The sequence below is a fragment of the Leuciscus leuciscus genome (assembly GCF_965113295.1).
Source record: "Leuciscus leuciscus genome assembly, chromosome: 6".
Taxonomy (NCBI): Eukaryota; Metazoa; Chordata; class Actinopteri; order Cypriniformes; family Leuciscidae; genus Leuciscus; species Leuciscus leuciscus.
The window spans coordinates 5,709,417-5,736,431 of NC_138730.1; the positions used below are offsets into that span (position 1 = coordinate 5,709,417).

Consider the following 27,015-nt stretch of genomic DNA (forward strand, 5'->3'; position numbering starts at 1 on the left):
TGAGAGAACTTCAAAATCGTCTAAACTCTTGAAGCCATCAGTGCAACCTGATGATCGTGAGTGTTTTTATTGTCACAAAGCGGGTCATTTGATTGCTGTATGTCCTGTTTTGAAAAATAAAAATAGGACTAAACAGGCTAAAGGAGTTGGTTTTGTACGAACTATTACTAAACCGTCGAAGCCAGGAATTGATGCAATTTTTAAACCTTTTATTGGTCAGGGAATGATTTATTTAAGTGATCTGGAAAATGATCAAGTACCTGCTACTGTGATGTGTGACACTGGGACAGCGCAGTCTTTTATTTTGGAAAGCTCGTGCCGTTTTCAGAGAAAACGTATTGTGGTTCTGATGTGTTAGTGCAGGGAATTGCAATGCGAGTAGAAAAGATTCCCTTGCATAATATATATATCGATCTGAGTGGGTTACTGGTTTTGTAAAAGTGGCTGTTCGTGCTCGTTTACCTGTTAATGGCGTAATTCTGATAATTGGAAATGACTTGGCAGGTGGAAAAGTTTTCCCTCTCCCTGAAGTCATTCAGAATCCGCTAGATGAAACATCTGGTGTGTGTAAGCAAGCTGCAGTAGATTTGTCCGTGTTTCCTGCCTGTGTGATTACTCGAGCTCAATCACAAACATTTTCCACCGTAATTGATCTTTCTGACACTTTTCTTGTTGATGAAAACGTGACTGATTCTGGTACATTACTGTCTGAGATGTCCGCGTCTAAGCCGCTGTCCACTAGCAGTGGTGCTGAATTCGGTTCCGCTAATTTGTTACTTTCTGTAGATCGGAGGCTGTTGGTTGCAGAGCAAAAACAGGATCAGTCGCTCGAATTTTGCCGAGAGTCTGCTGTTATGCAAAAGAAATTGTGAATAAGTCAACTGGTTATTACTTCAAGGATGGGGTATTAATGCGGAAATGGACACCTTCAGTGTCGGATAATTCAGGTTGGGACATATTGTACCAGATAGTCGTTCCCAAATGTTATCGAGAACAGGTCTTAAGTGTGGCGCATGATAATGTGGGTGGCCATTTAGGTGTGGCTAAAACGCTTTATCGAGTTTTGCGTCATTTCTTTTAGCCTAGAATTAAGTCCGATGTTACAAAATATTGCAGATCATGTCATGCATGTCAAACAGTTGGGAAGCCTAACCAGGTTATCTCCCCAGCACCTCTAAAGCCGATTCCTGCTATCGGAGAACCATTTGAGCGTATAATATTAGATTGTGTCGGGCCTCTACCGAAAACAAAAGCAGGTCATACTTACTTGCTTACGCTCATGTGCACAGCAACTCGTTATCCTGAGGCGATACCACTTCGTTCTTTGAGAGCTAAAGCCATTGTGAAAGCTCGAACGGTGTTCTTTTCTACTTTTGGGCTTCCGAGAATTGTTCAGACGGACCAGGGAACCAATTTCATGTCCCGGTTGTTTAATCAGATTTTGTCTCAGTTGCATGTTAAACATATCGTTTCCAGTGCCTATCACCCTGAGTCTCAAGGAGCATTGGAACGATTCCACCAAACATTGAAAACCATGTTACGCACATATTGTGTTGATTCAGAAAAAGGAAGGATTACCACTGTTGTTTTCTGTACGTGAGACTGTACAGGAGTCTCTGGGGTTTAGTCCCGCAGAGTTAGTTTTTGGGCATACGGTGCGCGGTCCACTTAAGCTGCTCAAAGAAAACTGGTTGTCTGAAACAAAACCATCATGCAATCTTTTAGATTATGTTAGCTCGTTTCGAGAACGTCTGCATAAAGCTCGAGATCTGGCTCGGTCAGCTTTGTCAAATGCTCAAATAAAGATGAAGGTGTGTTTTGATAAAAAGGCAGTCCTCCGTTCCTACGTGAAGGGAGACAAAGTTCTTGTTTTGTTACCAATGCCTGGCTCTTCATTGCGAGCAAAGTTTTCTGGACCTTATGTTGTGGAGCGAAAGCTCAGTGATACTGACTATATTATCTGTACCCACGATCGACAGAGAAAAACCCGCATGTGCCACATTAACATGTTGAAGCGTTATGTTGTTCGAGATGAACAAATGGAGTTAAACAGCTCTACTGGAGTTCGCCCTGTCTACTAGTTCTGAAACCTGATGGTACTCATCGATTCTGTACGGATTACCGTAAGGTAAATGCGATCACAAAACCTGATTCATTTCCACTACCGTTAATGGAAGATTGTGTGGATCATGTGGGATCGGCTCAGTTTGTTACAAAAATCGACCTTTTAAAGGGGTATTGGCAAGTCCCCTTAACTGAACGTGCAGCCGAAATATCTGCTTTTGTTACTCCAGACAATTTCCTGAATTATACTGTGATGGCTTTCGGGCTTCGGAACGCGCCGGCGACTTTCCAGCGTTTAATGAACACCATCCTGGCTGACGTTAAGAACTGTAAAGCCTATTTGGATGACATTGTCGTGTATTCGTCTAGCTGGAAAGAACATATGGACACCCTCTTTGCTGTTTTCACACGCTTGCTTAATGCTTCTCTCACGTTGATGTAACGTAAATACATTTGACTCTGGGTCAATGCGAATTAGCTCAAGAATATAGGGAATTTTGGAAATATTACTAATCATAACTCATGGTCATAATTAATAAATTGCATATATATTTACTTTATTAATTTTCGAGATTACCTTGTTCTGTAACTGGTTTGGTCATCAGTCATTCGTCCAGCGAATAAATGTAAGATTATCACAGTTAAGAAGGGGTATCTCGTTTACAAACTCCAAGAAAGTTTCTTCTGGCCACGAACATAAAACTTTCTGAGTTTATGAATTAAAACTACTCAAGGTAGTCTATAATATCGAGCTTGTAGCTTAATTAGATCTTTTATTTCATTGACCTTATAAAGTGGGTTTCAAACACAGAGACAGTTAAAGTATACATGGATTTTAATAGATGTAAACTAGAGAGATTATATGAGCAACAAATATAAACGTACGTAAAAATGCAAACAGTAGAACAAACACACATTTAACCAAACACGAACATAAGGAATAACGTGAGAGAGAGAATAAAATGATCAGAATTAGAGAAAGATAGAATGACAGAAAAGGATGAGAGAGAGGATGAGAGAGAGAGAGAAGGAGGAGAGATGAGATCGGAAGTGAAAGCAAAAATCTGCGATCAGAGATCGCAGTAGGCTATGGCAAAAATCACAGACAGTAACCCTTGAGAGACAACCAAGAAATCACATTCAAAGTTCAATTCAATAATCGATACTTGCATATGGTTCTCTTTGTATGAGGAAGGAAGGCAGAGTCCTGCGTGTGTCTTTAAGAGCAGCGTGAGTCGCCTGAGGGGAGGCGTGCGCGTGCTGTGTCTTCCGGGCGAGCGCGAAGCTTAAAAGGCTCACTGAATGTAACGTTACCAGAAAATAAGATTCATCTCCCGGGAAGGGAGAGGCAAATATATATAACTTAGTTGCAAAGAACGGCAGCTTCTACATGACGCGAGGGTATGCGTCCCAGAGGAGAAGCCAAGGCAAGGCCTGGTCCAGCTGGTTCCGTTGGGAGGAGAAGCGCTGCGCGTGGAGAAGAAGAAGGTCAGAGCGAGAGCAAGAGAGAGAGAGCAAGGTGAGAGGGTCTCTTGCTTTTAGGACATCTGCTTACGCCCTCTCTTTGGGACAACAGCGAATCGGATCTTCTGATCTGAAGCGGGAAAGAAATTCTTTGTTTGTGAAGAAACGCCTACTTTGACTGTCATGTGAGAGATCGAAAATAACATTCATATTTAGGAATATGGTATTTCCTGGAATAAATGCATATTATTGTACTTTGCAGTCAAGATTCGACTCCGACATGTTTTTCCCATTACATTGACACCTCGAATGACGTTTTTGCATGAAAGAAGTACAGGGTTACATAATTTCCTCATAATCACTAGCATAGTGATTTTGATTAACATAATAACGTTGCATAGATACCTCAGACATTATCTGGCCAATTATACACACATAAAAATACATATCAAAAACATTGCTATTGGATCACATGTGTGGAAATGTCTGTTTCAAAGTCCACGAGTGTTTGTGTGTGGAGTGGAATGTCTTTGAGGCTGGTCACGTGATTCAAAGGCATGTGGTTTTTACAGAGAGGGGGGATTTTAAACAACAAGGTTTCCTTCTGTTTACGGCAATGTGTGACTTAATCTCTCTCTGGAGAGCCATAAAGTTGCAATATTGACAGTTCATGCAGACTTAGAGACGCCAGTGCAGGAGTGAAAAGACCCCTTGCCTGCTCAGACAATGAAGGATGTGTTGGCGAGATCAGGATTCACTAATTTGAAAAGCAGCTGACCGGATGTCATAGTCATTGTTGCTACATTGAATTTGGCTAAGTGTGAATTTGCCAAGGCAACTGTTCTGTATTTGGGTAAGCGGGTTGGACAAGGACAAGGACGTCCTGCAGTCCAGAAAGTGCAGGCAATTGTTGATTTTCCTGTGCCTCAAATCAAGCGTGATCTTCGCCGTTTTTTAGGAATGGCAGGTTATTATAGAGCATTTTGCCGAAATTTCTCTGATGTGGCCTTACCATTAACTAATCTACTCCGTGCCTCGCAAAAATTCTTGTGGTCTAATGAGTGTCAACATGCTTTTGAAGCTGTAAAGAGTCTGTTGTGTAGTGATCCAGTGTTATCTGTGCCAGATTATTCACGTTCTTTTAAACTTGATGTTGATGCTAGTGCTACCAGAGCCGGAGCAGTCCTCTTACAGGATGATATTCATGGAGTTGAGCATCCTGTAGCCTACTTCTCGAAAAAGTTTTTGCCATATCAGTTACACTATAGTACTACTGAAAAAGAAGCACTTGCTTTATTACTGGCGTTACAACATTTCGAAGTGTATGTGGGATCGAGTTCTATTCCCATGCTCGTCTTTACTGATCACAATCCACTTGTATTTTTGTCTCGAATGCGCAATGCAAATCAACGAATTATGCGCTGGTCTTTGATTATTCAAGATTTTAATCTTGAGATTCGTTATAAAAAGGGCAAGGACAATGTACTAGCAGATGCTTTCTCGTTCTTGAAAAAAAAATCCGTATTTTTTTATTTTTTTTTATGCGTGGGGGTGGGGGCTCGTCCGGGATAATCAGGGAATAAACAAAAAATACAAAGTAACTTCCCTAACTCCCTATAAATAAACAAATCACAAACAAAGTCTAAATAAATGGCAGGACACCCCTACGCTCCTAAAACAGAACCAAATTAAATCATCATAAACAAATGAACACAATAAACTGAAGGGGTTGGGATCTGCCGACTGGAGGAGGAATCCGGAGCTCTTCACGCCAACAAGCCAACGCCAGAATGAGCTCGCCATCTTCGGTAAGCGCCACCCTTTTAAAAGCGGCGAATCAGTTGATCCACCAATCAAACTCCACCGACGACAGCCAATCCCTGCACACATATACAAAACAACACCCACACAAAACAGATACCTAGGATCGTAACATTTGTCTTACATTTTGTCTAAATATTGACATTTATATGACATTTTTTATAAATAACAATAGCCTATCAGTATATTAATTGATAAATTAATTTATGAGTGAGTAAATGAATGACAAATCAGCAAAAACTGCTATGAGAACATTTTACTGTTATTTTAAAGGTGCCCTAGAATGGATTGTTTTATTATTTTATAATGTTTCCTGGGGTGCCCTTATAATGTTAGTATGTTTTTTAGATCTAAAGTTGTTATAATTTAGAAATAAAAGGCATATTTCCTAGCCTGATTTCATCCTCTGATTTGAACACTCTGTTTGAAGGGGCGTGTCTGCTGAGAGACTTCAGAGTAAACGCCCTCTGCTGTGATTGGCTGACATGCTTGCATTTGAAATATCTGGCATTACATGTAGAACTATCTGGAAAACTTTTACTATTACAGCTTTTATACGTTTTTACTATTACAGCTATCGAGATTAACGAATCGTGAGAAGTTTTTTAAGTATTTAGATCTATTCACATCACATAAAAGGTTGCAGTGATGAGCATTGAGCAGACATCGATCTAAAGTTGGTTTGACGTTTGACATTAGACAGATATTCATCCGCTAAAAACTTCAATAGATCCTGATTGGGTGAGTATAATGTATAAAATTTGGTTTACCTGCAAGGTATTAGGACGTATAACTGAACACAGATGACAGTTTATTTGTTTTTAATCCTGCTCAATGTTTTCAACACAGAAACGCTCCGGAAGTGACTCGCATGTGCTTAGGCCCGGTAGGGACCGTCTACGAAGTACGTGTATTTGGAAGCGGAGGAAACTGTCAATGGTTCCCCATCAAAAGATTTTTTTTTGTGAGAGCAACTTTGAAACGTACTAACACATAACGCTCACTGGCAGATTAAATAATAATGATACAATTATATTATTATTATTATTATTGTTATTACTACGATCTTATAATAACTATAGCCTAAATAAAATAATGAAACTAAAGCATTTGTATTTTGGCTTATTTTTTTATATATATTTTTTTATTATATTTATTGAAAAAAATTGCATTTATTGGCAATTTACTGAAATCGGTTCATCTGCTTATCAGTGTTGGCTGTTTATTGATATCAGTGCATCCCTAAAAATACAGTAATAAAAACTAAATCACAAGAGACACTACCTTTACAAAAATTATAAAATATATTCAGTCTCTTTAAGCAAATAAATCATCCTTATCTTGACATGTTTTCCAATCATGTTCATCTATCGGCCCATGCCTTTTCCATTTGTTCATGATTTACTGGACAAGGATTAAGCATAAGGATTTAAAAAAAAATCCTGAAATTATTTGATTAATTTTAATGTAGATAATATTGATGATGTAAAATAATAACTACATCAAATGTATAATGTTACCATATAAATTGTATTGTAAGCCTCTTATTCAAAGGGGAAAAAAAAACATTGTGATGGTGAATTAAAATAAGAAATATGATTGTAATGGTTTTCTTTTCTTTTATGCTTATTTTAATACTTGTTTTAGGCCCCCTGGTTGAGAACAACTGATCTAACACACTGCTTTCCATTTTCATTATTTTATTTTCCTTATGATTTATTTAACACATTTAATTATTAAATACTGCAGTCACCTCATAAAGCTGTTAAACCATTAAAGGTGATTTACTCAGTAAATACTCAGAATAAATAAAAAAGTAAACAAAACAAAGAAAGTAGATATTGATTATATCTTTTGAATACTATCATACCATGGTATTACTATAAATGCAATAATTAAAGTAAAAGTCCTGAATCCGAAGCATTTGCAATTTGGCTTATTCCAGGAACTTATTTTGTGTTACAAACCTCTGGCAAAAGACATGCCATTTTATGACAATTTACATGTATTAATCAATTTAAAAGTGTCTTACAAGGGTCTTATAACAATAAAAATGTTATGCTGGTTGTCACAGAGCTATACCAAAAGATTGTATTGAAATGTATAACAATGAATAAAAGCTTTTTTCACTTGTTTTACAGTAAATAAAGATGCTAATCTGAATAAAATTCACATGTTACAGGCTACTACATTACTTCATTGAAGCACAAGGATATGAAACCAAATACAATGTATACTAATATACAAATACACATAAGATGGTGGGGTGGGGGAGCGGGCAGTTAGGCATAAAACATTCTTACACTTACATGACATGTGAAGTATATAGTCAAGTCAAGTCAAGTCAAGTATATTTGTAAAGCGCTTTTCACGATACAGATTGTATCAAAGCAGCTTCACAGTATTAAATTAAAATAATACAACAAGGTTTGTTTCTAGTGGAATTTATTGATTGATCAATTTTAATTAAATATCCCCAGAATATCCCCAACTGAGCAAGCCAAAGGCATGTTTAAAGTTTATACATTAAATGCAAAATGCATTAAAGGTGCATTGCGCAAGTCTCTGAGTTTTTGCAGAACTATGCCCCCTCTGGCGACAAGCGAAACTGCAACCAGAGGTGTGCACGCTCATGGACCACACGCACACGCACGCTTGCAGGAGCATCAGCCGTGCAAATCTTTTGTTTACAGTCATAATGTCTTCAGAGGTAATAAAGTTATAAATCTGCAAGTCATTTTAAATATGTGAAAGGAAAGGCATTTGAGTAAATTACACACATATGTGTGAGGGGAAAACGGGGGTAGTAGAAAACTTCGGTTTTTGTTTCCATCTATCTCCATCTGTTTACTGTATCCACTTATGATTGTATTATTATGGAAACACATTCATGAACAATATAAGTTATTACTTTGTTGTTACTTTGTAAAAGCTCAAAATAATAATCATACCATACACAGTTGGTCAACAAAGTACACTCAAATGTCTCAAGGTAATATTCATAGATTATTACATCATTTGTTGTCATAGATTTGCCGTATCAGACATTAGAGACTGGGCTATATCTTACCGTTTTATCAAGAAAAAAGCCAACTGAGGATCCCGTTTGAGCCCTAGAGCAGACCAGAGATTCCAACGAACAGTATTTATATCGTTTTTACCTTTTGTACACAGCCACGTCCAAGTGATCTGAGGGCGCGGGCGCTTCCTAGTGTGTGCAGACCGGAGATCTCTCCATTTGTTGAAAGCCTTCCCGATGTTGACTCTCGTCTTATTCCGACGCCTGTGGCACTAGACAAAAGTTTTCTTTTCTTTGTCTTACGTGGAGTTTGCGTTGGGGTTTGGAATGAACTACAAGCCGGTCTCTTTGAATCCATCTTCTACTTTTGTCGAAAGTTGACTAAAGTTTTGTCGCTCGAGTTGTCTTCGCTGATATGGAGAATGGCGGCGAATACACAAACCTGCCAGACATTACCAGGTGAGCATGAACGCGCATGACGTCACGCCCAGTCTCAAATTCCGACCCGAATCCCTCTTATTTATTTTACTGTACAGGATTATAGAGACAATCGCAGTGATCAGAGAAGGGCTCATTCAGCCCATTAGGCAATTGTTTAAGCATGTATGGGTTAAAAAACGGGTATTTTTAAAGGGTAACTAAACCCCTGGTCAGAGCCTGACTCCACCCACTGGCAATATTTGAAAAATGCTAGAAAAGTGGGCAGAGCCCAGCGGAGATAGAGGGGATGAGCCGTGAGCGGGGGGGGCGTGCACCTGAGACCTGCTGTCAGACTCTCTAAAATGGAGAGTGACTCACAGGGTCGCAAGACGACGTAAAGTATATGCATCTGATGAGTTTTATCGAGTTGATGTCAATAGCGCGCGCTCTCTGTAGGCATATTAATATTTTGCCGCTATGTGAAAAAAAAAACAAGCAAAATGCGCCGACGCGTTTGTCGACCCCAGAGGATTAACTTTAGTCTAACCATAAATTGTGATTAAAATATATATATGATCACTCACATCAAGACGCCGCTGCGGTGGTGGAGTCCATGCAGGAGTTTGGCACTGCGTCGCTTTTCAGCGCGAGCTGTGTGGAGAAACCCATTTCCACATCTATTGCGTTGGAGAAGCAATCCTGCATAAAATGCAGGTTTCACACTCACGGTCTTCTAGGCCAAGTGCATGCAACCACTGTCAGCTAATTTCCAAGTCCAGCAACACTACACCTATGTACCCTCCTGCCCACTGTACTAAATACAGATAAATCTACACTAGCTCATACCAAGGGCGTGGTGAGCTCGTACCAAGGGCGTGGTGAGCTGGAACCTGCTTACGTCACCTGCCACCGCTTACGTCACTTGCCACCGCAAACATCCAATAGGAAAATTCAACTGCAGTAGCCACCGTTCAACCTGAAGAGGGCAGCACTCAGACGTTTTTACACCATATATTGTAAAATTAAAACACTTTATACCCAAATGTCAAAAAAGTTACTCGAATCAATGAACAGCACTAATAAAGCCCCATTCTTACTGATCATTAACTAAAAAAAGTTGGTTTAGGGTTTAGTTACCCTTTAACATGAAAAGTTGCGCAATGCACCTTTAAATCCTAATTGTACATCAATTCTTTTGTTAAAAACCATGGATGATGTTGGAAGGAAATGGCTGAGTAAATCCTGAAGACATTGTTACTGTTTTCTGTCACCCCATGTTGATATTTTGATATCTAAACACTTTAAGTGTTCAGAAAGGGCCACTATGCTCTTTGGCTTTCACAAAAACCCTTGGAGGTACTTTGACAACTAACTGGGTAATTACTTTCTACATAAATTTTACTGAGACAAGAGTTGAACACAAATTAGCATTTTTTCCCCAACAATATATGCCAATGGGAGACATTAAGGGCCCTTGGCAAAAATTACATCATGCCAGGTACATCAAGTGATGACTAGCATGGAAATACTTTGGAGTGTCATTCTTGCATTCAATAAAGACAACATTTAAACTTTTCATAGTATTACATCTTTGCTCCTCATACATTGGGTAAAGGCAGTGTGCCAGGTTTTTTTTTTTTTTTTTTTTAAAGACTGAAAGCAACACTTTACAGGAGTATGCAACTTACTGCTTTGCTTTGTTAAACAGCACCCATCTTGGTGATGCAATGTGGTGAGTGCTGCCAGAGGTACTCTAGATCTAAAAAAAAATCACCACAGCCAAACTAATAAAATGGAAACATACCAGAGGCCATTGAAATTTCCGAAACTGCAACAACAATGTGGAAGCTCACCATCCACTCCAGCTTTAGTGTCCACTTCAGTGGCAAGGCAGGGGGGAAATAACATATTTTTCTGTCCATAGCTCATTGATGTCATCATGGACACATACCAGTTTCCTGAAGAGCTAAGCCGGTTTTCTGAAGTCAGCACAAAAGGAAGATTTCAACATGGTACCACATCATGAATCAGTCTGTTTCTGTGTTACTGTCACAGTATGACAGTACTGTCATCACCCATGCCCCAACAAAAGTCATCATAAATCAAGCAAAGAAATGGGGGGAAAATGAAGAGGCAAAGACAAATAGATAATATTTTGATCCGCCTCATACCCACCTCATATACCACTGCGATTGCAGACACACCAGTGAACCTGTCAACAATTGGTCAATCTCAAAAGTGGATCTGAAACAAAAACAAACATTTCTGTACACAGCAGATCAGATATTACTTTATATAGGCTTATCATATGCTTTAAACTAATTGCTAAGTATTTTCAATCTGTCTAACAATAAATAGTATTTGCAGATCAAATACCATTAGTCCAAAAATGAATGTGAAGTGGTGGTTGTGCACCCAATTACACCCTCCATCACTCAGTTCACAGAGTTCAAAACTCTGCAACCTCAAGTGGCTCATGATATTCATAACCTATGCATTTGTCCATTTTAATTTCATGGGAATTTTAAAATATACCATAAAATGTGCGCATTTAAAAAGCTGGAAGTTATCTTTGTTTAATTTGCATGTTACACTTCTTATACCATTTGCTCTTTTGCTCAAGACACAAGAAAGTAATACTTATCTACTGAAGCGGTATTTCGCTGGTGTGATAATGGCTGGAGATCGAGGTGCAGTACGCAGACAGACTCTGCAAAAGGTGTCAATGTACTGTTATTCATTGAAAATATGGAAACATATTTTTAAATACTAAAGTGAAAATATCAAACCTTTATTTCAGGTGGACTTTGGAAACTACCATGCCATTACCAGTTTCCTAAGTGTAAATGGAAACCACTGGAAGTTTCTGGTGAAAGCTTTCAAAATAACAATAAGTCCTTCTTTAAGGATATCAAAGCTCAGCTGTAATTTAAAATGTTGAAAGTGAAAACACACATGTAAAGAAGATGTATACAATTAAAGTATAAGGTCACATTTCCAAAATCATAACTAGAAATTTGTTGTAATTCATGGGTCCAAATAAAATAAATATAAAATCTCATTAATTAAATATGTGTATGTAGGCTACAAATATTTATTTAGGGTGTATTTTCATCCACGTGGTAATTAAAGTGTGTGTTGAGAGAAATGTGTGTAGCCTGCAACCAATGGTTTTACAATCCTGGTGCTGGGGAACTCTGCTCTACACATTTTGAATGTCCTATAAGAGGAGGATATTTCTAGGGACAGCTTATCCTAAAAGCATCTCAGGACAGAACACACTGTAAAAAACACAACTTGAAAAAAGTTGAAATGACTGATTTTGTTGTGTTGGTTCACCAAAAATACACATTGTAAAAATCTCGTACAACAACAATTTTTTTTTTTTACTAATTTACAATGGTGACATGCTGCAATGCATGCTGGGAGCCCTGATTTTAATACTATGGTGGCTCCCAGCATGCATTGCGGCATGAAGCATGTCACCATTGTAAATTAGTAAAAACATTTTTTTTTATATATATGGTAAATGGTAAATGGACTGCATTTTATATAGCGCTTTCACAGACCTATGGCCACCAAAGCGCTTTACATATAGCCTCACATTCACCATGCAAGGCGCCACCCAGCTCGTCGGGAGCAGCTGGGGTTAGGTGTCTGGCTCATGGACACCTCGACACTTGGTCAGGTGGAACCGGGGATTGAACCACCAACCTTCCGGTTTGTAGACAACCTACATGAACCACTGAGCCACTGCCGCCCCTCTCAGACCTTAGTTTCAGTAGTCATGTCAAAGCAATAACTAAATCAGCATACTATCATCTAAAAAATATTGCAAGAATTAGATGCTTTGTTTCCAGACAAGACTTAGAGAAACTTGTGCATGCTTTCATCACCAGCAGGGTGGATTATTGTAATGGACTCCTCACTGGCCTTCCCAAAAAGACCATAAGACAGTTGCAGCTCATACAGAACGCTGCCGCCAGGATTCTGAGCAGAACCAGAAAATATGAACATATCACACCAGTCCTCAGGTCTTTACACTGGCTCCCAGTTAGATTTAGGATTGATTTCAAAGTATTATTACTGGTATATAAATCATTCAATGGCCTAGGACCTCAATACATTGCAGATATGCTCACTGAATATAAACCCAACAGATCACTCAGATCATTAGGATCATATCAGCTAGAAATACCAAGGGTTCACTCTAAGCATGGTGAGTCTGCTTTTAGCTATTATGCCAGCCGCAGCTGGAACCAGCTTCCAGAAGAGATCAGATGTGCTCCTACAGTGGTCACATTCAAATCCAGACTCAAAACACTTCTGTTAGCTATGCATTTACTGAATGAGCACTGTGCCGCTGTTCGTTCGTCCGACTGTACTGTACTGTATTTCATTTTATTTTTCTAAACTGTTTTAATTATTCTTATTTATTTTTATTATTTTTATTTCTTCTATGTAAAGCACTTTGAATTGCCATTGTGTATGAAATTTGCTATATAAATAAACTTGCCTTGCCTTGCCTTACAGGAGGACACAGAGGTGATGATGACTTGGAAACTGAACTTTGGAGAGTGTACTACAGCACTATTGATTCGGTGGTTGGGGAACTCGAGCGTAGATTCAGCGAGCGCAACTCACAACTGGCAAGTGCACTTGCAGCACTAAATCCAGAGGCCGATAACTTCCTTGATGTGAAAGCTGTGAAGCATATTCTCGACCTGTCACAATCGATTATGATTGACGCCGAGTTTGAAGTTGCTAAAGAATTTTTAATGTCACAAAAGCAAGCAATGCAGGGAGACTGGACCATACAGCACATCATCTCAACGTACCACAACCATCTGATTGCAATGCCCAGTGTGCTGACTGCTTTCAAACATGCGTTAACATTTGGCGCATCCACAGCAATGTGTGAGAATTCATTCTCCACTCTGAAAAATGTTTTTTCGGAACACAGACGCACAATGCTACACGAGAGAAAAGCCAGGTTGGTGCAGCTTGCATTTGAGAAAGACTTGACACGCAAATGCACAAGCGAATGGAAGGACACAGTACTTAGACGGTTCAGCAGCAACACTCGTCGTCTGCAACTTTTCTGAGAGTAAGTCGTTTGTTCATTTCACTTATTGAAGCCAGCCCTGGCTTTCATGATAAGGCCTACTAAGCAGGTGAATTGTTGATGAATGTTTGCTGGGTCTATCTGCATTTGTGTGTTATACCTAGCTGCCTGTAAGATACGCAAGTAGAGCGAGGCGGTTGTATTACATGGCTACCTAGAAAATAAATGAATAATTTGACACAAAATATTGATTTAAAAAGGAGTTTATTTATTTAAAAACTATTGTATTGCTTCCGCTAAAGAAAATAGACCGTTCTGTCTCTACGTTAGAATCCTGCGTCCATAGCAACGCTCTGTTTTTCATGGCAACGGTGTGTTATACTTGGCAGCGGCTGTTATCAAGAAATAACAGACCGCATTATACATTAGAATTAAACCAAGCCATGTAATAATTAATAATAATAATAATAATAAACGTGTTTAGTTTTATATAGGATTTCTGCTGTGTTGGACTATGATGTCGCCACTGCGTCAAAATATTTGTCAAACGTCAGTGCCCCCCCGCCGATGACCCAATGCCCCTCCAGTAGATCTGCCCTGGCGCCGACTCTGCTTCTGATGGTGATTTTCTTAGGGCTTGATAGTAGTAATTGCTCACACCATGTTTAATGCTTTTAGCAATTTTTTCCCTTCGGAAATATTTGGCCTGTCTGAATTTTTTGTCACTTTTTTTGTGTGTTATGTCTCCTTTACGGGCTACAAAGACAGTCATTTTCTTTTTTGATTTTGTTGGGGGTTTTTTTTATTGTAAAAGTAAAGACTGCTGCACAGCCTTTAAAGGTGCAGGTGGCACGTGCTCTAAAGAAAGGCAGGGATCGTTTCCGACTATTTTTGCATTTAACATGTTGGTACTTAAAGTACAGCACACAACAAGGACTGATCTTTGTGAATTCTTTGTACAGGACATCTGTCCATGGTCTCTGGAGTTGGTTTGAACCATGCAGTGGCTTTATTTTTTCCCACCCCTCCCATTTTATTTCAAAACTGAATTTTTTTGGGCCTGGTGTTGTGGCCCTCCACTCTTTGTTGTTTTTGTCATGTTCATTTTCATGTTCATGTTCCGGTTCCTGTTCCTGTTTTTCTTCCTCTTCATTTTCAGAATATGTGGACAATGAAACCAAGTCACTCTCCTTACTTTCTGTCTTCAAATCGTTTTCAGTACACTTTTGTTCTTCTAAAACAATGTGTTCTGTCTGGTCATTTTGTTGTTGTCCGGTCTCATCCTGGTGATGGAGTTCTTGTCCATCTAAACATTTTATTATATTATTATTATTATTAGTAGTAGTAGTAGTAGTAGTAGTAGTAGTATTTCAGTATAATTCTACCAATTGTAATGTTTTAAACCTACACTACCATTCAAAAGTTTGGGGTTAGTAAGAATTTTTTTTTTTTTTTTTACACAACTGTTTTCAACCTAGATATTAATAATAAATGTTTCTTGAGCTGTATATTAGAATGAGTTCCTGAAGGATCATGTGACACTGAAGACTGGAGTTATGATGCTCAAAATTCAGATTTGATCATTTAAATCAAATAAATGCAGCCTTAGTGAGCATAAGAGACTTAAGAGACAGGGAAAAAAATATGGAAGTCATTGGCTACCAACAACTGTGTGGTTACCAACATTCTTCAAAATATCTTCTTTTGTTTTCAACAAAAGAAATAAACTCATACAGGTTTGGAACAACTTAAGGTTGAGTAAATGATGACAGTCATTTTTAGCAGAACTAACCCTTTAACATTGGATAAATAAAGGGCATTTCTGAGTTGGTAAATTTATACAAGATGCGAGCAGTGATAGAGTGGATCTATGTTGGTCAATCCATCTGAAGTGCCCCAACTGGGGTCAGCCCTATGTTCCCACAGTCCTATGTTCTCTCATTTAACTATGTCCCCTATGAAGGATAGGTTTTAGTGCTTGTGCTGGTACAGGGATAGCGCAATTACATCCCAGACAAGTCTCCATCCTGTGAGGGGTAGGTTTAGGTATGTTAGGGTTAGGGCTGTGGGAACATAGACATGTTCAACAGGGATTTCTGCTTTTTTCGATTTAATTTGAACATCCATGTTGCAAAACTGGAAATGCAAAACCACCAGTTTATTTATATTTGGCTTGGTGTAACCACAGTGGCCATTTTTTGTGTCCTGATGCACAACAAATTTTAGTTACAAAGATATTTATGGAAACCACAGTATCTTACAAAAACAGATCTCTACAGCAGTGGCGTGCACAGACCTCCACTGGGACAGGGGTGAAATCGTGTTCCCCGTGGAGTGGGGGTGCTGGGATCGCCCAGTGGAAATTGCTGGAAGTTTACAGCAAATTGGTTCACCTGCAGTTGTTGCAGATAGCCAGCAGTCTCTGGACAATCAGTAGTTGTCCATTTTTTACCTTCTCCCTAGGTTTAAATCAAGTACGGCATTGTGACTGAAAGGGCACTTTTTACTATTAGTGATTAAAGGGGGGGATTACAGTTTCTGTCCTGAAATGGTCTGCTTGCACACTATATACTTTAGTATGCTTACTCATCGTGACGTAGAACGAACGTGACAGCGCAGCCAGAGAGCAGAGCAAAACAAAACTCTACGTTCGTTCTACGTCACGACGCTTCCTACGCTACGTCCTACGTCATACGCCAGCTTCCATCTCCATGAACGCGCACCAACCGCCACCGGAAGCCAGTTATTTTCGTTTATAAAGTTTTAAATATGTACATTTTTACGACAAAACCGCACGGATTACCCTCGGAAGGCCTTCGTTTATCCCCCTGGAGCCGGGTGGATTATTTTTGTGAAGGATGCATGCACATTCTTGGACTTGAAGCAGCTGGACCCCATTGCCTCACATTATAACCACTGAAAGATCTAAGACATTTTCTAAAATAACTGAAAATGTGTTCGTCTGAAAAAAGATTGACATATGCATCTCGAACGGCTTGAGGGTGAGTAAATCATGGCTTAAATATCATTTTTGGGCGAACTATCCCTTTAATGGAATCTCTATGTCGACTTCATCCTTTTTTAATCCCGTCTTTGCCAGTTTGTCCACTATCTCATTTCCCTCAACTCCAACATGAGCTGGTACCCATAAAAATGATATATTTTTGTCTAGTGGATTTATTCTGTACAAAATCTGTAATATATCGTATAAGATATCTTGTCTAGCATCTGACATTCCACTTTTTAAGCTGCACAAAGCTGAGAATGAATCAGAGCATATGACTGTATCCTTAATATTAGATTCTTCTACCCATATCATTGCTATGTATATTGCCAGAGCCGATCAGCCCAATACGCACACTACGCAAGTTGCGTAGGGCCCCGCAAATTACTCAAGGCCCCGCCTCCCCCTCGTGTCAAAGCGAGTCAATCAAAGTTTACAATATCGATGAGAAAATGAAGCGGAACTATCCTTCTGGTCATGAAAAGAGAGAGAGAAAAAACCACCATGAGAGTGAATTGCGGGAACAGCAATCAGGTAGACTTGTGTTCTCTTCTCTCCTCTCCAAGTTTAATGTCAGCAAAGAACAGTAAAGTTAAGTTGATGTGCATCTATCTCTAGTCTTTCTGGGCAGTGCATATTTTGGTCTTTCTGCGTCTTGCTTACACTTCCAGGGCTGTGTTCTGTGACTTTGTGCCTGACACAAAAAATAGTGCGAGTGAAACTTTTACGTTTGATAAACGACTAAGGGCAACGGTGTTTGTTTATAAACTGCAGCTCGGAAAAGATAACCGTGTCGCGTGTTAACATGCGTTCATATGCGCATGCACGAAATGAAACGCGCACTTTCCAGCAAAACATCTGTGGGGACCAGTAGGCTACAATATGGGCGTGATGGCACTCCTCATTATAGGCACACATACTTTTCAAACAAGACAAGGATTATCTAGACTCCAAGTCAGTTTAGTTACAACTCTGCAATAAAGCAAGATGGAAAGCAATATATTGACATTGACTATTGATTTATAGGCTATATTGCATTTAAAATGTTGATTGGCTGGACATACTGGTCAATATGGATGCACATCCCTCAGTAAATAATAACCATCAAGTATAAAGTATTGCTTTTATCATTTAAAACACAGTGACGTGCTATGACAAGCCATTTTAGCTTTTATTCATTCACAGGATGCATTTTTTATATCAATAATTACATTTAAAATGTGAATTATTGATATTAAGAATGTACTTTTTCTAGTAACAATGTCTATTTTTGATATCAGGAATTACATTTTCATTAGTACTAGTTACTGGGGTGTCAGGTGTGACTGTTGTGTGGCAATGGCAAATGTTTTACATGGGTCAGGTAGGAGGGCCCCTTTACAGAATTTCGCTTAGGGCCCCAGAGAGGTCAGGATCGGCTCTGTATATTGCCATGAGTTCTGTTGTAAATACTGATATATCATTAGACAGCCTTTTAACAGTACTTTGTTCAATATGAGGTATATATATTGCTGCTGCTGTATAACCAGATTGAGGATTTTTAGACCCATCAGTAAATATCTGAACACTATTGTTATAATTTTGATTCAAATAATTTACCACTGCTATATTCATAGATAAACACCTTTCCTTTTCATTCTTTATGATGTTTAATTGTAGATCCACTAAAGGCATTTTGTACATCCAAGGGGGTACACTTGGTGTAGTTACCGTATGATTCATGACTATATCATCTATTCCAATATCTTTGGCAACTTTATCAGCATTCCATCCAAAACTATTTAAGCTTGCATATTCATGCTCCCAACATTCTTTTACCACATCTTTTACTGGATGAGCATCTGCATGTCCCTTTACGGAGCACCAATACGCCATTTTCAGCTTAATTCTCCTAATTTCTAAAGGCATTTCTGCCATTTCAACCTGCAGAGCAGAGATTGGAGATGTTCTAAATGCCCCACATGCTATTCTCAGTGCCTGGGATTGTACTCCATTTACTTTCTTTAGTATGGAGGGTGCTGCTGAACTGTATACTATGCCACCATAATCAATAATTGGCCTTATCATTGCACAGTAGATTCTCTTTAAAGAATACCGAGTTGCCCCCCAATCTACTCCTGCAAGACACCTGAGAACATTTACTCCCTTTTTACATTTTTCAACCACTTTCTTGATGTGTGACGCAAAAGTAAGTCTAGAATCCATCCAGATCCCAAGGAACCTAATTTCTGAGACTTGTTCTAATACCTTATCATATAACTTAAGTTTAGTACTTGGTAATTTCTTTTTCTTAGAAAAACATATTACTTTTGTTTTTTCAACAGACATTCTAAAGCTCCAGTTATTAGCCCATTTTTCCACTTCTATGATGGCTTTCTGCATACAGCTTTCCACATATGTCACATTTCTACCCCGTTTCCACAAGGCACCGTCATCTGCATACAGGGATTTTCCAATACCTTGTCCAACTTTGGAAAAGATATCATTAATAATGATATTAAACAGTACTGGACTACACACACTTCCTTGTGGTGTACCATTATCAATTGTAAAAATCCTAGAGTAACTTGCCCCAACCCTAACTTGAATGGTCCTATTTAGCAGAAAATCCATTATCCAATTATACATTTTTCCTTTAATGCCCATCTTTTCTAATTTAACTAAAAGTCCCTCTCTCCAAAACATGTCGTAAGCCTTTTCAACATCAAAAAATACTCCAACTAATACTTCTTTATTTACCATTGCCTTTCTGATTTCAGATTCTAAACATATAACTGAATCCATAGTATTTCGTCCTTTTCTAAATCCGCTTTGATGTGGGCACAAAAGATTTTCCTTTTCTATAACATAATTTAATCTGCCTATTACCATTCTTTCCATTAATTTACACATATTTGATGTTAATGCAATCGGTCTATAGCTAGATGCTAACGAATGATTCTTCCCAGGTTTTGCAATTGGAATGATTACACCATGTTTCCATGAAGAGGGAAGTTTACCTATTTCCCATATCTTATTGAAAAGTATTAAGATAACATTCAGGGACACATCTGAAAGATGTTTTATCATTTCATAACATATATCATCCTTCCCTGGAGATGTATGCCTGACCCCTTGTAGTACCCGTTTCAACTCATAGATGGTAAACCCTTCATCCATTACATCACCCTCAAGCACTCTTTGAACCATTGTATTGGGATTTTCACTCATGATTTGCTCTCTATGCGTTCTCATATCATCTGATATGTTACTATCACTGTGAACCTTTACAAAAGCTTCTACTAATTCCTCTGCCTTTTCTTCATTAGATGTAATATATTTATCATCTTTGATTAACGTTGGGACACCTTTATACATTTGAATCCCTCCCATCTTTCTTATCATATTCCACATTTCACTTATATCTGTACTCTCACCTATTTCATCACAAAAAGTCCTCCAATAATTCCTTTTATTCACCCTTATTACTCTTCTTACATCTGCCTGGGCTCTCTTATATGCTATTAAGTCATCAAATAAATATGTTTTTTTCACTTTTCTTAACGCTTTGTTTCTCATTTTAATTACTTCACTACATTCGTCTGTCCACCAAGGTACTGCCTTTTTTACCCTGATACCTTTATTTTTTCCTATTACCTCATTAGCTGTATCACAAAGAATATTATTTATTTCCTTATTCAGTTCCTCTATGTCTCCTAAATTTACTTTCGTACCTGCCATTTTACTTTCACATATTTCTTTGAACTCTTCCCAATTTGCTTTTTTAAATCTCCACCTTTGAATGTTCTCTTCAAGACATTCCTCTACTTCCATCCCAATACTACATTTAATAGGATAATGGTCACTACCCATACTACTTTGCTCACATACTTCCCATTTACATTTTCTTGCTAATCCACTAGATACAATTGTTAGATCTAATACTGAATGCCTTCCTCTGACTACATCCATCCTTGTAACACTACCATCATTCAGACATACAAGATTATTTTCATCTAAGATTTCTTCCACCACATTCCCATTTGGATCATTATTTGTGCTTCCCCATAAGGTACTATGTGCATTAAAGTCACCACACCAAACTACCCTACAATTCCCATCACCTCCTACATCTTTGTACAACTCTTTATTTAGACTTTTACATGGATTATAGAAATTAATTATCCTAATATTTTGACTTTCAGCTTTCACTTCTATCACCACTGCCTCAAGTTCTTCAATAACATTTACCTCCCGAAAGGCCACATCTTGCTTTATAAAAGTTATCACACCTCCACCGGTTCCTTTATTTCTATCTTTACGCACAACAGAATATCCCTGAAGCACAAAACTCAAGTTAGGCTTTAACCATGTCTCCTGTACACATATTATATGAGGTTTTACATTAAAATCATCAACATGCTTTTTAAATTCCTGTCCATTAGATAAAAGACTTCTTGCATTCCACTGCAAGACAATCATTACCATTAAGCCCCTCCATGCTATGTCTGTGTGTTAGTAGCATGCACATTTAATTTATCATTTACCTGTTCTACCGTTACCCCATCAATACTTAGATACTTGTCTGCTGCTCTAATTATGATTTTAATTCTCTCAGTCCTACTTTCTGTCTGAGCCGAACAATTCACTACTTCAGCAATGAAAGTGAGAAAAGCCAGCCTGTCTTCAATTGACACACATTCCTTCTGCTTTCCCACTTTTGTATTCTCTTTCCTTATCTTTGGCAGAACTGCTATCTTTTCAACTGCTTTTTCTGTATCCTTAACTCGTTTAATAGCCTCTGCATATGTTATTCCTTCCACTACCTTGACACTCTGTACCATAGCAGCACTTTTCCTCACTTGACATCCTCCATATCCTGCACTGTGATCTCCCCCGCAATTACAGCACAAAGGTTTTACACCTTCTTCACATCCCCCATATTCATGTTCTCCCCCACATCTCGCACAACGTTGCTTACCTCGACACACCGCAGCCACATGCCCATACTTCTGGCACTTAAAACATCTCAACGGAGGAGGAATAAACGATCTTACCACATAACTCATTGCTCCAAGGAATACTCTACTTGGCATTTTCTCCTCATCAAAACGTAGCATTACCGAAAGGCTATCCAGTCTCTCTTTATTCCGAGTGTATTTCAACCTCCTCGCTTCTAAAACCGTTGCTCCTGAGATGTTTCTCTTTATTACATCCACTGAAATATCGGTGGGAATACCTGAGATTACTCCTCGTATCCATTTCTTTCCTTCCACGACACTGCATGTCACTTTTTGCCCAGCTAATGTTTTAATCCCCACAGCAGTCTTCTGTTGCTTACTATCTTTACAAAAAACAATCATTTTTCCATCTCGCAAAATTTTAGCACCTTCAATTATACCGATCGTTTCTTTCAGTGCCTTGGTAAGTTTCAATGGATTCAATTGATTCACTGCCTCAGAACTAAATTTCACCAATACCTTGTACTCCTCCTTACTTCTTCTGCTTTGACTATCTTCTCCCTCGCTTTCAGTACCTGACGTTTGGCTCCAATCTTTCTTCCTTTTCCTCTTTTCCACTGCAGTCCACTTACTATTTTTGTTTACTTTATTTCTCCCACCATCAATCTCTTCCTCCATGTCTAGATCACTTCCTGACACCCCACTTCCTTCCATCCTAGCTTCAGTCACAACCCAGTGAGGTGTACTGCTGCTTGTCTGTCCTCTGCAGGTCCTGTGTGCACACCTGTCTCCAGTTGGCAATCAATTACTGTGCACACCTGTTGGCAATCAGCAGGAGAGTGAGAGCTTGTAAAAAGGGAAGAGAACAGGCAGACTGATGTTGAGGCGTGTGGAGAGCAGACGTCTATACGGCTTACCAGAGCTGGGTGATACTGCAGTGGCGTTCGTGGAGTTCCTGCAGTATAGTGTGTATCAAGTCTGTCCCTTGTGCTGGGGGTTTACTCTCTCAGTGGAGAGAGGGTGGTAAATACTAATGTGTTTGTTTTCCTTTTGTAGTTGTAGTTGTTTTTGTTTTGTTTTGAGGTTGGCTTTGTTGTATCTGTTGTACCTTTTGGTTAATTAATGTTGTAAATAAACGCCATACTTACTGATCAATCGGTCTCCTTTGTTCCTTCAACCCGAAATGGTTTTATTATTGTCACTAACCTCCTCCTCCCCTGGACTTTCCACTGGAGGTTCGTAACAGGAACAATGTAATTCCATTTTGAGATTTTATATATATATATATATATATATATATATATATATATATATATATATATATATATATATATATATATACTGTTACTAAAAACAATATGCAGATATTCTTCTATTAACCAGTAACAACACACACCCTTTGAAGTTGAGATAGAACACTTTATTTATTATCAATGAACTTATGTCTTTCTTTGAATATCAATATCATACCTTGTGCTGTGATTCTGTGAATAAATACAACATCAAAATGTTCTTCTATTAACCAGTAACAACACACACCCTTTAAAGTTGAGATAGAAAACTGTCTGAATTTTAAATGAATTTATTATCAGGTTTGAATTGAATTCAATAGCATTTATCCTGGATTACAAATGAAAAAGTCGCCTGTGTGTAAATAATATTTTAGGTCCAAGCAACAAGTCACACCCTTTGAAGTTGAGAAAGAAAACTGTCTGAATTTTTAAAAGAATGATTTTAAAATTTGAATATCAAACTCGTCCAAACAACTGCAACATGTTCCTCTAGGGGGCAGTAATACCGCACACTCTTTAGGAGGCTTTGCGAGATTTTGTACCATTTTTGCTTTCAATTACACGTGTTGTGCTGTAGTTTTATGAATAACAAAAACACACATTTGTTCTTCTATAACCAGTAACAACACACACCCTTTGAAGTTGAGATAGAGAACTTTATTATCAATGAGCTTACGTCTTTCTTTAAATAGCAGTATAGCATACCCTGTGCTGGGATCCTGTGAATGTTCAAAATGTTCTTCTAGGAACCAGCAACATACACAATCTATGTTCAGAAAAACGTCTATATGTATTTTACACAAATTTATTTGCACATCTGAATTTTTGCATCACTTATGACAGCTAAACTAACTGAAAGCAGTTATGTAGTTATTTTAACAATATAACACACTGTTTGAATTGAATTTTGGGATTGAATATTAAGGTTTTTACTCAATTTTAAACTTATTTGTCTTAATAACATTAGGCTACTATTACAACACATTTTATTCTTCCCAATGTATAACATTACGGTGTCTTTACCAGGTGAGAGAGAGAGAGAGTGTGTGTGTGTGTGTGTGTGTGTGTGTGTGTGTGTGTGTGTGTGTGTGTGTGTGTGTGTGTGTGTGTGTGTGTGTGTGTGTGTGTGTGTTTTAGGCTTTGTGTGCACAGTTTAAACAATTTTTTTTTTAAGAGTAAAGCATATATGGATGAAACAATTGAGCGTTTTTCCTCTTCGTTTTGTACTTTTTAGACTGTCCCTATCTGCTGTTTTACATTACAAAATGTATAGGTTGTGATACAGTAAAGCCGATTAAAACACATAAACTACACTGCGTGTTCTTGTCTACGTTTTAAAACAGTTCGAACACAACCTGTTTTTCGTTCTTATGCCAAATCGTTATTGATGTATTGAAGTGTTTCGGAGCTGAATCTCTGACAAACGTCAAACGTCAAACCAACTTTAGATCGGTTGAGCAGCCTGTTGATCGCGTGAATGAAGATCTTAGGCTTGTTTGAGATGCGCCTTGCCTCGCCTGAAATGTAGGCGAGAGTAGGCGGCTGCAGTGAGAGGAGGAGTGAAAAAAGCGCAGGCAAGCCAGACAGATCTCTCTTCTCGCAGTGGATCTGACACCTGCGAGATCAAAGACGGATATCGCGGGATTCACCGGATTCACGCTCGTGCACAGTGTTGCTAATAAATTGGATGGAATTTAAGTTCTGTTGCTTTTATATGAAAATAAATATAATGAACAAGACACCCAAAGTAGCCTACTTATTTAATTTCATTCCAAATACATGTTTATCAGTCTTTTTTTCTTTCCCTTACAAAAATAACCTACAGGAATCCTGCAGGATTTTAATTTTTTCTGCAGGTATCCTGCAGGAATTATAAAATCCTGCAGGATTTTTCACTTGTACTGCACATCATTCCTGCAGGAATTATAAAATCCTGCAGGAATTACAAAGTCCTGCAGGATTTTTCACTTGTACTGCACAGCAGTCCTGCAGGAATTATAAAATCCTGCAGGAATTACAAAGTCCTGCAGGATTTTTCACTTGTACTGCACAGCAGTCCTGCAGGAATTATACAGTCCTACAAAATGTTTGCTTACAGGAGTTTTCCCTGTAAATGAAAAATAAATAAGTCAAAATATATATATAAAAAAAACCTACAGGTTTTGGATTCAGGATAGGCTATGTCTAGACTAGAGAATAAAACTCGATAGTTGCTGTAGTTTTATTCATACAATTTTTATTTAATTAGATTCAAGTACATTTCATGGAACTATTTTTGATATATTATGCTCTGGCTGCTGGCAGCAATGAGACAAAACAATGAGTTTTTAATAAAAAAAACTAAATAAAAAAATTAAGAGTAAGAATAAATAGGCAATTATAAAAAAAAATAAAAAAACGAAATCATTTAAAAATTATACATTTATGCAAACATCCACTACATGTCAACATTCAAGAGATATGAGTCTGTATACTGTACATTTTTACCTTTTATAACATGAAGATGCAGCTATTTTGTTTTTAATCCAACTCCCATCTATTTGGTTGGATGCAAAAAAAATTATTTGCAAGACCTGGTAGGTCCTTGAGGTAGACACAGGTTGAATGTATGTCTGTGCATTTGATAAGTTCAACTGAGTCAATCCCTCTTTCTTTTAAAATGCTTGTTGCTGTTATCCCTGATTCTCTGTCTTTGCTGATGTCATTACTTGTTGTTTTCATAACATCAATGAAGGCATGACCCTCTCCTTGCGCATTGCCTATGTCTATAAATGATCGTACTAATGCTATAGACCCATGTTTGGTTTGAACTGCATGGTTGATTCTTTTAGATAAAGATTTTGCTCCTTTTGAATGAATTCGCTTGCCATTAACCACAGCCCTAGAATAAAAACTGAAAGCTTTATTTGCACTAAAACCTGACTCTTGAAGGATATGAGACTCTCTTGGGGTTGGCTGTCGTACATGTGGGCATCCAAGAAACATCACGCTAGAACTACCAATACACTTTGTCACAATATTGGTGCCTCCCAAAATTTTTTCAACAAAGCTTTTGCTTTGCTGTGTTTGTTCATCATTGAATACAGCAGCAATGAGTCGTGGAACATGTTGGTAAAGGTTAAACATGTTAACAATTTGTTCTGCTACAGCTTGTGTGCCATGAAAGAGTTTCTGAAGGTGTCCATTCTGGGACTCATATAAGAATGCACTGTGACTCCATAAAGGACCCCAATTTTTCACAGATGCTGCTGCATGTACAAGTATGTGGACATTATAAGACACATGACACTTTCCATACTGAGACTCAAAACGGCCCACAAATGCTTTTAAAAGGCCATCAGCTTTGTCAATGTCGTGGGGGGAAATTGAATCTTGAAGGAGAATGTATGTAGCCTGTACTAGAAGTAGTAAATGGTCAAGATATTGTCTGGGTAAAATGCCGAACAAACAGGGAAGGCTGTAAAATAAGAGAAAGTGTCTGTATTCCGAAGCTTTCCAATATTTACGCAAAGAAATTGAACGGGGTGGTCTTGTTATACTTGTAGGTGGTTTAATGGCAAGTAACCTTTTTTCAATTTGCTCGATTTCTCTTCCAATGTACCAAGGCTCTGTATGGTATTTGGAGTCAAACCATAGGGTAGTCAGCTGGCGACAAACACCAAGTAATATGCCATGCATGTAATCATATGCAAATCCAGAAACCATATTAAAAAACATCAGCAGCATTAGAGGAGATGGACCTTTTACACCATTTATGCATGTTCCAGAATCAACAGCTTGCTGAGCATCTTTAGTGTGTTTTTTGTGCGATCTCAGCTCTGGCTCTGGTGACTGCAAAGGATACACCCTTGTAAACCCATTACCCTTTTCTACAACTTCACCCTTTTGATAACACCAGTTACAACCATGCTCTCCATTAAATTGCT

At 38.3% G+C, this 27,015-nt stretch overlaps 1 protein-coding gene and 1 long non-coding RNA gene across 2 annotated transcripts in view; one reads left to right on the forward strand and one right to left on the reverse strand.

Annotated features, from left to right (window-relative positions):
• LOC309502064 overlaps positions 1–27,015 on the reverse strand; it is a 200,292-nt gene that overhangs the window by 128,742 nt on the left and 44,535 nt on the right. The window lies entirely within an intron of this gene.
• Positions 1–27,015, forward strand: part of LOC309501908 (uncharacterized protein) — a 575,396-nt gene that overhangs the window by 103,756 nt on the left and 444,625 nt on the right. The window lies entirely within an intron of this gene.